The sequence below is a fragment of the Zeugodacus cucurbitae genome, chromosome 3 (assembly GCF_028554725.1).
Source record: "Zeugodacus cucurbitae isolate PBARC_wt_2022May chromosome 3, idZeuCucr1.2, whole genome shotgun sequence".
Lineage (NCBI taxonomy): Eukaryota > Metazoa > Arthropoda > Insecta > Diptera > Tephritidae > Zeugodacus > Zeugodacus cucurbitae.
This window is the reverse complement of record NC_071668.1, coordinates 13,625,142-13,638,149: the sequence shown is the minus strand read 5'-3', so window position 1 is coordinate 13,638,149 and position 13,008 is coordinate 13,625,142.

Here is a 13,008-nt window from a genome sequence, read left to right as displayed (position 1 = left end):
TTTTGACCCATTAGTTTGCGACGCCACGCCCATTTTCAATTTTTTAAAAAGTGCAGCTTCCTTCTGCCATTTATTCTGTACAATTTCGCATTTCTGATGTTTTTCGTTAGTGAGTTAACGCACTTAAGAAATTTTCAAGATGATGGACGGGGTTATTGTACAATTTCAACTATTTCCACCCAGTGTGATGGGCTACGTAAAAGAACCGACTGCAGAAAGTTTGGCTTATTTAGCTTTATTGGTATATATTGCTCAGCGCAGACATTTTCAACAATCTCGATTTCTAACGTTAATTTGCGACCGAAATTAGCGCTACCTTACTTGTGTGTATATCAATGCCATTGTTGACAAAGCTCACAATGCTTAAGCCAAGCTTAGTAACACCCTTCGCCGCAATATTTACGGTTGGTTTTGCTTTACTTTTTTAGCTGATTAAGAAGATTCAAACGCGCTGATAGCTGGCGTCGGGTATAATGTTGAAGGAAATTGCGTCAGCGGCAGGCCGTCTAATATGCCTTAAATTTGGCGAAGGCGCTGGCAATATTTGTCGAAGCTCGGCGCGGTGTTTGCACTTCTTTTTTGTGGATTTTTTTCACGCGAAATTTTGGCAGTGCCAAAAAAACTGTTTTGCAAGACACCTTCTGTTCGAAAAACGGTAAAAAAAGATTTGAGAAAAAATAAGTAAAAAATTATTGATTTGAGGTTGGGTTTGGTGGCAACAGTAGCTCTACAGTAGCAGCGCTGCATAAACAATGGCGGAAGGTGCACATTAGGGCGCTGATTTTTGGTGCACCGTTATTTTTTTTTTTGCCAAATTCGTGCAATTTTAGGGCATGTAGATCGCTGAGACACACACACAAAGCTTAGTTGTTGCCAACGGTAGTTGATTTTTTGGCACTTTTTCTTCATCTTCTGTCTCCAAACTTTTCATCTTGCAACTTGCAACATTGCGCGACAATTGCGGCAGCATTGACGCCACAGTAGGTGACTAATCAGCATTTGACGATCACAAGTTAGCTTGCCAACGCTCGATGTAGAGGTATAGGCAAATATTGATTGATTCTTTCGGGAACGCATTGACATTTTGCATAATTTGAGAGTAAATGCGCCGATTCGTTGGCGCTGATTGCCAGCGCTTTGTGGTAATTATGCAAGTCAAAATTTGTCAATTGTCAAATATTTGTTTATGACAGCGACAAGAAGGTTTGGTTCTGGGCTTGTATTCACATATAACGGGACATACATGCAGTATGGAGTTTGATGCGAGGTGGTTAATTTGCATGCCTACACAAAAATAGCTTCCTTGATTGGGTAATAATTTGGGGAGCATAATTGCTTGTCATATAATGTGAGTGGAGTGGGATTGCAGATATGTACATAAGTTTTGAGTAAGGAAGTGAATTCGAAACATCTAGCAGCAGTCGCTTAAAGGATGTCGAAAAAAATAGCGCCCAGACTGAGCTTGTAGGATTTAAGAATTGGTACTTTGGCTCATTACTTTGTTTACTAGACAAGCAAATCACATATCGGCTCATTAAAGGCCGAAAAACAAGCAGTACATATGTATTCATAGGATCGGAGATTTCGGCCTTTTCTTGAAGACTCCTCATTAGGAGCAGGATATCTAAAATTAAGAGTCTCTCCGGTAAAGAATTGATTCATCAAAGCCCAAGGTACTGGCAGTATGTATCCAAAGGATCGGAAATTCCGGCTTACTCTTGACGACTCTTCAGTAAAGTGAGGCTCTTAAACTAAGAAGTATGAGCTTTTGAACTGAACTAAGGGTCTGTTCGGTAAAATGTCGGTTCGTTAAAGCCCAAATTACAGGCAGTATGTATCCAAAGATTCGGAGATTCAGGCCACATCGTGAAGTCTCTTCAGTAAAGGGAGTCATGAACTCTTAAACTAAGAATCTCTCTGGTAAAAATGAACTTAGTCGGAACTTCGTGAGCTCTAACTAAATCTCCAAAAGTTGTCAGGTTTCCTTCAACGACGAAGCTGATTGGATAAAACTTTGATTCCTCGATATTCTAGAGGACTGTCTTCATTTTACTTGGAGCTTCGAATTCATTTGGACTCAGTCAACGTCGTTAACAAGTATTAACCACTGGTAAGATCCAATAGTCGTTCAGAAGCGGCTACAAATTGGAGGATCCTTCGAACTAAGAGCCTCTCCGTTAAATTACGGGCTCGTTAGAGCCCACTGCACTGGTAGTATGTATTGAAAGGATCGGAAGTTCTATCATTTTCTTGAATACTATTCAGCAAGGCGAGGTATGAGCTCTTAAACTAAGAGTCTCTCCGGTAAAGTTAACTTAGTCGGAACTTCGTGAGCTCTAATTAAAGTTTCAAACCGACAAAGCAGTGAAGATACATCTTTGAAACCTCCATATTTTGAAGGACAGTATTCGTTTTACTTGGAGCTTCAAATTCACTTGGACTAAGTCGAGTCTCAGTAAGAGTCTCTCTGGTAAAGTTAACTTAGTCGGAACTTTGTGAGCTCTAACTAAATCCTTAAAAGTTGGCAGCTTTTCTTCACCGTAGAAGTAGAGTGGAGAAAGTTTGAAACCTCAAGATTTTGAAGGACAGTCCTCGTTTTACTTGGAGCTTCTAAAACAAGCAAACTTTTATTCGTTAATGTTCAAAGCACAGACAAACTTTTCAAAGGGAAGCTAGAGCTTCGTGAGCCCTAACCAAAGCTCTAAAAGTCGACAGTTATTTCTTCATCGTCAAACCTGACTAAACTTCCGAAATATTTCATTTTACATGGAGCTCCGAATTCACTTGGGCTCGATCGATGCCCTTAAACAAGATTATATTCTAAATAGAACAAAAGACGGCGACTCCAAATCAAAAAACCATTCAATGATGATTATTGTTATAATACTGTACCCTACTCGCGAAATGACCAAATGTCTGCGGAGCTCAAGAATTATCAAATTACAACAACTGTAGAGGCCAACGAGCTATCTTATCTAACACGAATTTGAAAACAGAAGCACTCGACAAGTAGCCTCACTGTCTGCGAAAGCCTTTAAATATTGACTTAGCTGGGAGCGTTTGGGGAATATAGCTTGCCCCATATACCGTTATGTATATTTCACATATCATAGGCGACTCCAAGGGCAATATGACGCGTTAATGCCACTTTTGATTGATTAGTTTACACAAATCACGATGAGTAATTAGCTATGCGAAAATCCCGCAATATTATAAAACACATACGTCGAAAGCAATGCCATTTTTGTTGTTGTGATGGGTATATGAGTGTAATTAGTTTCCCATGCAACAGAACAGAACCGCTTCGCACTCAAGTGGGCGCGCAAATTCTAAACAATCGAGTCGTTTTTCAGCAAAATATTCAATTAATCAACGAAATACAAATGCAAATACCGTTAAACGTTTTAATGGATTAGCGAAATCAAAGTGGATATCGAATTGCAATCAAAAGCGGAATCAAAACATAATCACTGTGATTCATGCATTATACAATTAATGGCAGTATAACAACAACAATACTACAAACAACAAACACCATTTGCCATTTGCACCATTGAATGCAAATCGCATTGTGTCAATATGCCAATATGCCGTTACATTCACGAACATTTATCACCATCGATTTGCATAGGTGTGTGTGTGGTATGTTTGACTAGTGAGAGATACCCGTATCTATATCTGCATCTATATCTATTCCATAAGATCTGTAATGCCTTAATTAATTCACTTCATAAATCGCAGAGTAATAATTTCTTGCGTTGCGAAGCGGAGGTGTTACCAACTGATGGTGGCAAGAATGGTGATGGTGGTGCTGACGGCACTATTGTTGATGGTGCTTACTCAAACCGAACAACCGTAAGAATATAAAAGTGTCACTTGTACGAGCATGGTAAATTCATTGAATGAAAATTATAATGGTAAATAAGAAACAATCATGGAAAATTACAATGTCTGCATAAGCATTTCGTTTACTTGAATAACATAAATTAATAACATGTGAAATGCACTGGGCGAAAAATTTGTGTACAGTAAAAGCTCTTTATTCGCGGGGTATATGTTCCATAAATATGCCGCGAATACAGAAACCGTGAATACGGGATGGTAATTTATATCGGATTATAGGAGATATGTTCCTAGGTGACAAAAAAACAAATAGGAAATTAATTATCTTAATGCTTCGGCAATGGTTTGAATAATTTTGTAATTTTTTCTTGCTTAGCAGTTTTCAAAAGCTGCTTCAATTCAGACTGATACACAGCAGTCGCATTAGCAATTTGTCTCTTAAAAATTAGACTTCGTTCCATAGACGGATCAATGTTCATAAAGAAATCGCATAGCTCATTTGACATTCTTAAACCTTCACTAAGATTTTTCAAATTGAATGTCACGTTTCCAGTGCTTGCCTCTTCTTCAATAGGTTCTGAATTTAACATTTCCTCCAAGTCGGTTTCAGTCAAATCTTCATCTTGCGATTCAAGCAATTCCTGAATGTCACTTGATTTTATCTGTTCGAACCCATCTTGTCCTATTCCATTCGTGATTTCGGATATGTTTGCCGTCAAAATTTGAGCTTGCACAGATTCTTCGCAAAAAAGTTCCGTTATATGTTGGGAAGTTGCTAAAATCATATTCAGAGAAATAAGTATCGTAGTTGGCGAAAAAATTAAAATAAATTCGCAGGTGATCTAGTCGGGTGTGTTCATATAAATAAGCCAATGTAACGAAACCTTAGCACTCACGATCTGTGTAAAAAAAAATATTAAAAATGTGAAGAGTTTATTGGTTCCATTTAATTTAAAGTGTTTTTTGAAATTTTTCTAAAAAATAGGTAAGAACAAGAGTTCAGTTCCATGTGAGCCCCTTCTATATGGAAATATTACCAAAAGTTCAAAAATATTGCGAAAATAGTGGAATATTTAACATTTTCTTGTAATAAGATCTATTTTACTTTTTTATTAGTCCATTTGACAAGAATATTGGGTTGGATACCTATTGGAATAACTTTATTATTATGTATGTACTTATTAGATCCGCGAATGAAAAAATTTTTAGTCGCGAATATAGAAATTGGGTCTAATTTTTTTAATCCGCGAATAGTGAAAACGCGAATAAAGGAAGCGCGAATAAGGAGCTTTTACTGTACTTAAACTGTTTTTGCAATCCAATGCTAACGAACATCGGCTACTGAGAAATATGATCTCCTATATGGTGATTAGAACGGTTAAGAGTAGTAGGGAGAGCTTAGAGTTTCCCGAAGAAAGCCGAAGAGTACTTAAGCCACTTTGAAGACACCTCCAAATTGAACTATGTTGTTGTTCTAGCGTTGTAAAATGTTCCTTAGGTAGTTTTTGAGAATTCTGTCGAGTTAACAGCTCTTAGCCGGTTGCAAATCCGGGTCCTTTCCAGTTACGTAAATCCAACTATAATTGGATTGGCTTGATCCATAGAAAATATAGTTTTTGAAGTTGGCACGAGTTGAGTTATAAAAGCAAGAATCCAAGTTTTAGCTCTGGAAGTCTGGAAAGGGTTCAAAGCTTTAGTAATGAGTCTTGAGTTCTCCCTTGACAAAGATGAAGATGCGGTATTTAGAATTGAGCTTTCCAAAATCTGAAAATTGGAGGAAGTCAATCCTTTCGGAAAGTTTGAATATTAATATTTTAATCAATATTGGATCGTCAATCCCCGAAAAAATCCGAGTATTACATAAGCTACTTCGAAAACATCGCAAAATATAATATACTGTTATTGTAGCTATGTACAATATTCCTCAAGTAGTTTTTGAGAATGACGAGTTAACTGTTCTTAATCTGTAACAAATCCGGAACTTCTCCGGTTAGATCCAGCTGTAATTGGACTGTTGGCCTGATCCATAGAAAATATCATCTTTGAAGTTGGAACGAGGAGATGAGCTCTCTGCAAAGGTACAAAAAGTATGGAAAGGATTCAAAGTTCTCCATCCTCTATGTTTCGAAGACAGGAAGGGAAAATCTCACTCGGAATTCGGAATTGATCTTTTCAACTTCTAAAAATAGTAGGGTGTGAAATTAGATATCAAATCTGATATCGATAGTTTGGATATTTGAAGAATTCCTCTTGGATCTCCAATTGGATTATTTTAGCAAGTCTATTAAAAGGATGTGTTACGTTTGACAACGAAACGAGATAGATGCCAAAACAAAAAAACGAGTTCCCCCGGATTTCGGGAAGAATTGTTTAGTCTTCTCTGTAGCAAATCTGATTATAAAGCGCTCGATTATAAAGATGGAGGAACGTGGTCTTAGTCATGGGTTTCGGATGAAATAATTCTGTAATCCTTCGTGTCTCGGAAATTAACCGTTATTTCAAGAAGTTTGATTATATACTGCCTCCATAGTCTTCAACAGACCCCACAACTGGAGCTCACAACTTAACCAGATAGCATTCCAAACTGAAATTGAAGTAAAATTCTCCAAAAAAAAAGGTTTACCGTGTATCTCCAACACAGAACGCGCGCGCGCGCCTTATAGCCACTTACGCCTACTTCAAAAGCGCAAAAGCGCCAAATCGAAAAATTGAATAATGATGTTGCATGTGGCAAAATATTGCATTTTGCATAATTACCGTTGCACTTGGCATGTCAAACAGTCAATACACATGTGGCTATTATAAAGAAAATACAACAGCAACAACAACATCTAGCATTTGAAACAACGGCAAAAAAGTGACAAACTATTGTTGTTGTTGTTGCGCATAAAACATTGTTGTATTTGAAAATAGCTGGTTATAAATAAATCGCGTGAATATGTAAATTGGCAAGCGAGTACACATTATTTGCTTAGCGCAGAAGAGAAACGACAGCGCCGCCCGGCAAACCCAACAACAGCTGCCCGCAGCAGCCTGCCTACACACTCGCGCAACTCGCGTCTGGCTGTGGGGCGCCGCGCATGCGCCGCGAGTATTTAAGCCGCAAGCGCTTGCCGTGTATTTGCATGTGAGCGCGCATGTGTGTGTTGCCGATGGTGTGTGGCGTTAGTGGGCGCAAAGCGTTTGCTATTTATTTATCAGCGCAAATTTTTATTCACTACGTTTGCATTGTTGTTGTTGTTAACTGTTAGATGACTCATGCGCTTGCAACTCAGCGCTGCAGCTGGACTTTGTACACTCGTTGCATTGATTTCAATTGATTTGTTGTTCCTACTATTGTTTGTCTTTGGTTTTGTTGTTGCATTTGTTGCTATTGTTTGGTCGCAAAGTTATGCATTTCTATTCCACATTTAAAATTTGGTAAGACGGTTTCATTTAAATTCCTCTCCAAGTCCAAACGAACTGTTATTCGCTACATCTCGTAAAAGAATATTGGATTGTCCAAAGTGTGAGCCCTTTTAAGAGATGGGGTGAGCTTGGAATTAGGAGTCCAAAATAAGATCTAGCTGCATGGAAACTATGCCAATCTCTGAGCTTTGACTACTAATATATATTCAAAAGACCATCTTAGGGATGAAAGCTTATTAAGGGACTCAAAGCTGGGTTGTCTCCATAGAATCATAGAATCAATCCTCCTCTTACTTCTTTCCCACTTCTTTTCCATAAAATAGACCTAGAACATATACGAGGAACTCGGAAATTTGCCTTGAGAATCGATGCAAAGAAGAAGATAACTTTCTGCAAAATTCCCTAAGACGGACTTTCTCATCTCAGAGGGGAACTGACCTGAGGCTGTCTGACCACAAGTTTATATATTTTACGATTTTAATGGAATAGAATGGGACCGAAGTCTATGACGCCCTTAGATATCTTTTGGACTTAAATGTAATATTAGAGCTTTATTACAATTTTCGCTTTTACTTGTTGTTGTTTCTCTTGAATTTAGAATTCAAATTGTTGCTCGGTTGCTGTGAGGGAGTTTTCCGCTTGACAATCGCTTGTCAAATTCTGCCTTGTCTGCGTTTTTATGGCACCCAGACATGTCGTGCGTTGTTGTTGTTGTTTTTACTGTCATTGCAACGGCGCATACTCAACTTTGTATGCAAACAGTGGGTCATACACAAACACATTCAACACACATGCGTTGCTCAAAACTGTCCGTCGCGACTTCGGTGTGGCATTTGCACTTTGCGCGCTTTGAAATCTCGCAGTTTTATTGCTTCTGTTGTTGTTGTTGTAGTTAACTTTTTATTACACAGATTTCCTACTTCTTCACATGTTTTATATTTGCATTTGTTCGATTATTTGCTTGGTCAATGCGACGTTTTAAGTTGGGCTTGGTGACAATATTTTTATTGGCTTAATTAAGCCGGTTGTCGGACGAGGTGCGAGCATTTGGTGGCGGTTGGTTGTGCAGTGGAACGGTTGTTGATGATTTGTTGGCTGTTTCGTTGATCTGAAGACTTTCGTCGATAATATGTATGTAATTACTTGTCATCGATTAGATATTCACAAGCGCCCACAAGTGGAATCACTTCGATGATCCCTTGAAAGAGGAATTTAACTAGCTTCGTTAGATAAAGTCTGGACGTCAGTGACTATCTATACATGGCGATTACGTTGGATAAAATTACAATTAGGATATATGTATCTAAAACCGGCCTCTAAACAAAAACACATGGAGAAGGCTCTAAACACTCGGGTATTCACAAAGCCTCTTGACCTCTGCGAAAATGATCGACTTTGAGTTCGACTTTATGGTTAAAGATATATGAGATGCAGTATATTTCAACGTTGGTTTCGGAAAAAATGGACAGTCAAGTCTCCACACCGAAACAGAAGATTTATTGGCCTTGGTGGCCTAGACGTCTGAAAGTGGAGTCGATGGAGAGCACCGAACAATAACCTGCTAAACCAACATTCTCCCTAAGGTTTCTTCTTCCCCCTAGATTTCATAGATCTAATATATCACTGGATTTTCTTCTTCTCCTTTACTGTAGCCATCGATATCTTCTGAATAGCTTTCTACCTAGGATGAGATCCATGTTGGATCAGCAGGAGTATGACCCTAGGTATGACCAATTCAGTCCACCTGGTGTCTACCTCTGCTATATCCTTTAATTATTACTGTCCAATCGTTTTCCTATTTATTTGAATTTTCATGGCAATATTTTTACTCCGCAACATTGTCTAAATATGTGGAACGTGTGCAGGAAAATTGTTTAATTTTTTTTTTTTGACTGCTTTCTCACCGCTCACCGACTATTGTAGCACCATTGTCGATGTTGACTTGTTATTTTCGCTGTCGCTGTTGTTGTTGCTGCTCTCAACACCTGGTTGCAATATTTTCTACTCACGTCGTGGCGCCCCTTGTAACTACCTCCTTGCCTGTCTTGTAACACATTTTATTTTCAATATTTTTATTAAGTTTAATTTTATCTCCCGAAAAAACGCTTTATCTTATTGATTTCGTGTTCAACACAAGTATCCTGCACGTTGTTGGTTTTATTTTTATTTATTTTTTTTGCTTTTGTTGTTATATTCTGCCGTTTGGTGTTAAACAATTCATTCCTGTTCGAGCATGATGCAATTACGAGTGTTTACATTGATTCGGTTTTATATACAATGAAATTCAAAGGCAATCGTTTGACCCATTTTTGGTGGGTAATATTTCACCATTTTCAGCGGGTTCAACAGATTTTGCATTACAATAATGTAATCGTATTATTTATCTACTGGTATTTCATCTGGGTTTTTATTATACCCTGAACAGGGTATATTAAGTTTGTCACGATGTTTGTAACACCCAGAAGGAAGCGTCGGAGGCCCTATAAAGTATACATATATATAAATGATCAGTATGTTGAACTGAGTCGATTTAGCCATGTCCGTCTGTCTGTCCTTCAGTTTTTATACTCTCGCAACCTGTTGCACAGAGTATCATAGTTTTGTTCACATAACGGTTGTTTGTATCACCAAGAAATATAAGAGTTAGATATGGGGTTATATATACATAAATGATCAGGATGACGAGTAGATTTGAAATCCGGATGTCTGTCCGTCCGTCTGTCCGTCTGTCCGTGCAAGCGATAACTTGAGTAAAAATTAAGATATCTTAATGAAACTTGGAACACATGTTCCTTGGCACCCTGAGGAGGTTGCTTTCGAAAATGGGCAAAATCGGTCCACTGCCACGCCCACAAAATGGAGGAAACCGAAAACCTATACAGTGTCATAACTAAGCCATAAATAAAGTTATGAAAATGAAATTTGGAACATAGGATCCCATTAGGGAGGGGCACATTTGGATGTAATTTTTTTGGAAAAGTGGGCGTGACCCCGCCCCCAAATAGGTTTTTTGTACATAACTCGCAAACCAATAAAGCTATATAAGCCAAACTTTCTGCAGTCGTTTCTTTTAGCCATTTCCTTATACAGTCCAAAAATGAAAGAAATCGGATAATAACCACGCCCACCTCCCATACAAAGGTTAGGTTGAAAATTACTAAAAGTGGGTTAACTCCCTAACGAAAAACGTCAGAAACACCAAATTTTACATAAGAAAAGGCAGAAGAAAGCTGCACTGAGATTTTTTTACAAAATGGAAAATGGGCGTGGCGTCGCCCACTTATGGGTCAAAAACCATATCTCAAGAACTATTCGACCGATTTCAATGAAATTCGGTACATAACACTTTCTTGACACCCTGATGACACGGGTGGAATATGGGCGAAATCGGTTCACAACTACGTCTACTTCCCATATAACCCAATTTTGAATTCCATCTGATTCGTTCACTTTATAATGTATTCATAAGGAACCAATGAAGCTAGCGGAATAAAACTTTACACAAATACTGTATTTGAGCTGTGACATCACTTGTGGAAAAATTGTCAAAATCGGACCATGACTTTTCAAGGCCCCTGATATCAAACATGAAGAACTCAGTGCCTAAGGTTAATTTTTCACCGAAAATATAGGTAAATCCCTCAGATATTTTAATGTAATTCATTCCCTCTGAATTTTTTTCTTATAACAGTTTCTCTCTGTACCTGAAATGGTAAAAATCGGGTCATAACTTCCCCCAGATCCTATATACCTAATTATAAGTAATATTAAATTAAGTGATCGTATAGTCTTCGATACATTGTATCTTGGTGGTGAAAACGAGTGAAATCGGTTGAGGAATTACCTCAGTCCCCATATACTATTTATGATGATTTTCGTTATTCTATTGAACTTTATGCCGAATATATGGGTCGAATTGTGTTGTCTTTATAAAATTACATCAATAAATTGCGAGAGTATAAAATGTTCGGTTACACCCGAACTTAGCCCTTCCTTACTTGTTTTACTTACTATTTCTTAAATCTTAGTCACTAAAAGAAATGCACCTGTGAAGGGTTTATTAGCTTCGGTACAGCCGAAGTTAACGTTTTTTCTTGTGCCCTCTTCATGGGGTGATTTTAAAAACAGGTCCTTCTCAAAACCTCAAATGAAGTTCTCTAAAATGGTCTCCGGAAGCCGGCATAAAAAAATGAGGTCTGACTATCAATTTCCTTCAATAAATGGATTTGTCTCCCATCTTCAAGATTTCCAATTACTACATTTTTCGAAATATTTATGGAAGTCTTCATCAGTCAGTACAATGACCAATGGGTTCAAAACGAGTTCTTTCAATCTCTCTAACAGATTTTACGAGATCTGATGTATTTAACCTTATTACAGACCTTTTGTTTGATCTGTAAGGATTCCTTTGACTTAGCGTATATTCCTTACTTTATCTTTCTTCTTCAGGAGTATCTGCAATTAGGTGTAGATGGGTTGTTTCAGTCGAATTATTAAAAACACTAAACCGTCGTAATTTCTGTATGACCTTTTCTCTAAAATCGTATGAAAACTTTAACAATTTGAAAGCACGAAGTAGATCCGTAATTTTCCAGAAGGAAAGGTTCATTTAAATCAAGTAAAGAAAGTAAAAAGATACGAATAAATTTTCAAATAAATTGGAAAGAAATTTTGAATTAGAGTCCGACGATTAATCGGCCTTGGCATCGGCCAGTTTCGGCAAAAAATTGGTAATCTGTCAGACACTTTTTTAATACCTTCGCCACAACTTCGGACTCGTTGATATATAGGTAAATTCTTAAAATAATATTGTGTTAAAAAGACACAACCTTATTGAAATACCATAACTTGAATCTTAGGAGAATTGTTGAGCAGGTTATGACTGTTTCCACATGGGTGTATACTTTTATATCGAGGTTCTGTCATTACTTGGCAAGATGTTACTGCTTATAATAATGGCTGTTGTACTTCTGACAAAGTTGTCCAGGTCATGGATCGTCAAAAAATGACGTTTGAGATCTTATATTTAAAATACACTCACTGGGATGGAATGGGAATCGAACCTACAATCCCATTGTCGATTACAGAGGCTGGTAAGGCCTTGGGATATATGTATGTCATTCACGATTTCCACGAAATCTCTTGAAAACATGAAAATTTTCATAAAATTTAAGGAGTAAGCCCGATATGATTGTTCCTTGAATCCAACCCCGAGTCTCCAAATGAAGACACAGCTTGTTTAAAGGCTTTTATGTGTCGGATAGAAAAGTTGGATCTACAAACAAAAAGAGAAACCTTTTTTTTGAACATTTTGAGCTTTGAATAACGAATCCTCACGTTTTGGATATCCTTGTTGTATCACTTTTGTGTACTACATCCAGATCCCGATGATAGCTTCGAAAAAGCTGCTCTCGCTAGCTTATGACAAATGATTTAACCTAATTGTTTTTTAATATTTTATTAAGTTTCCGGAAATAACGACTACCTACGGTTTACCAAACGTAAACTGGGCCAATTAAGTCGAAACAGCGTTGCCAGATTTTCAATAATTGGATAGCATTATGCTTGTTCATAACAATAACCAGGTGTTAATGCAACCAGATATTATATTATGCGATTACAATTAGTCAAAAAATAGCCACAGCAACAACAATAACAACAACAAAGGCTTATAATATACAATTTCGGTTGAGTGAAAGAATAGCCAAGTGTTGACTCGGCACGATCTGTATCGCCGCCAACGGTAGTAATGACTGA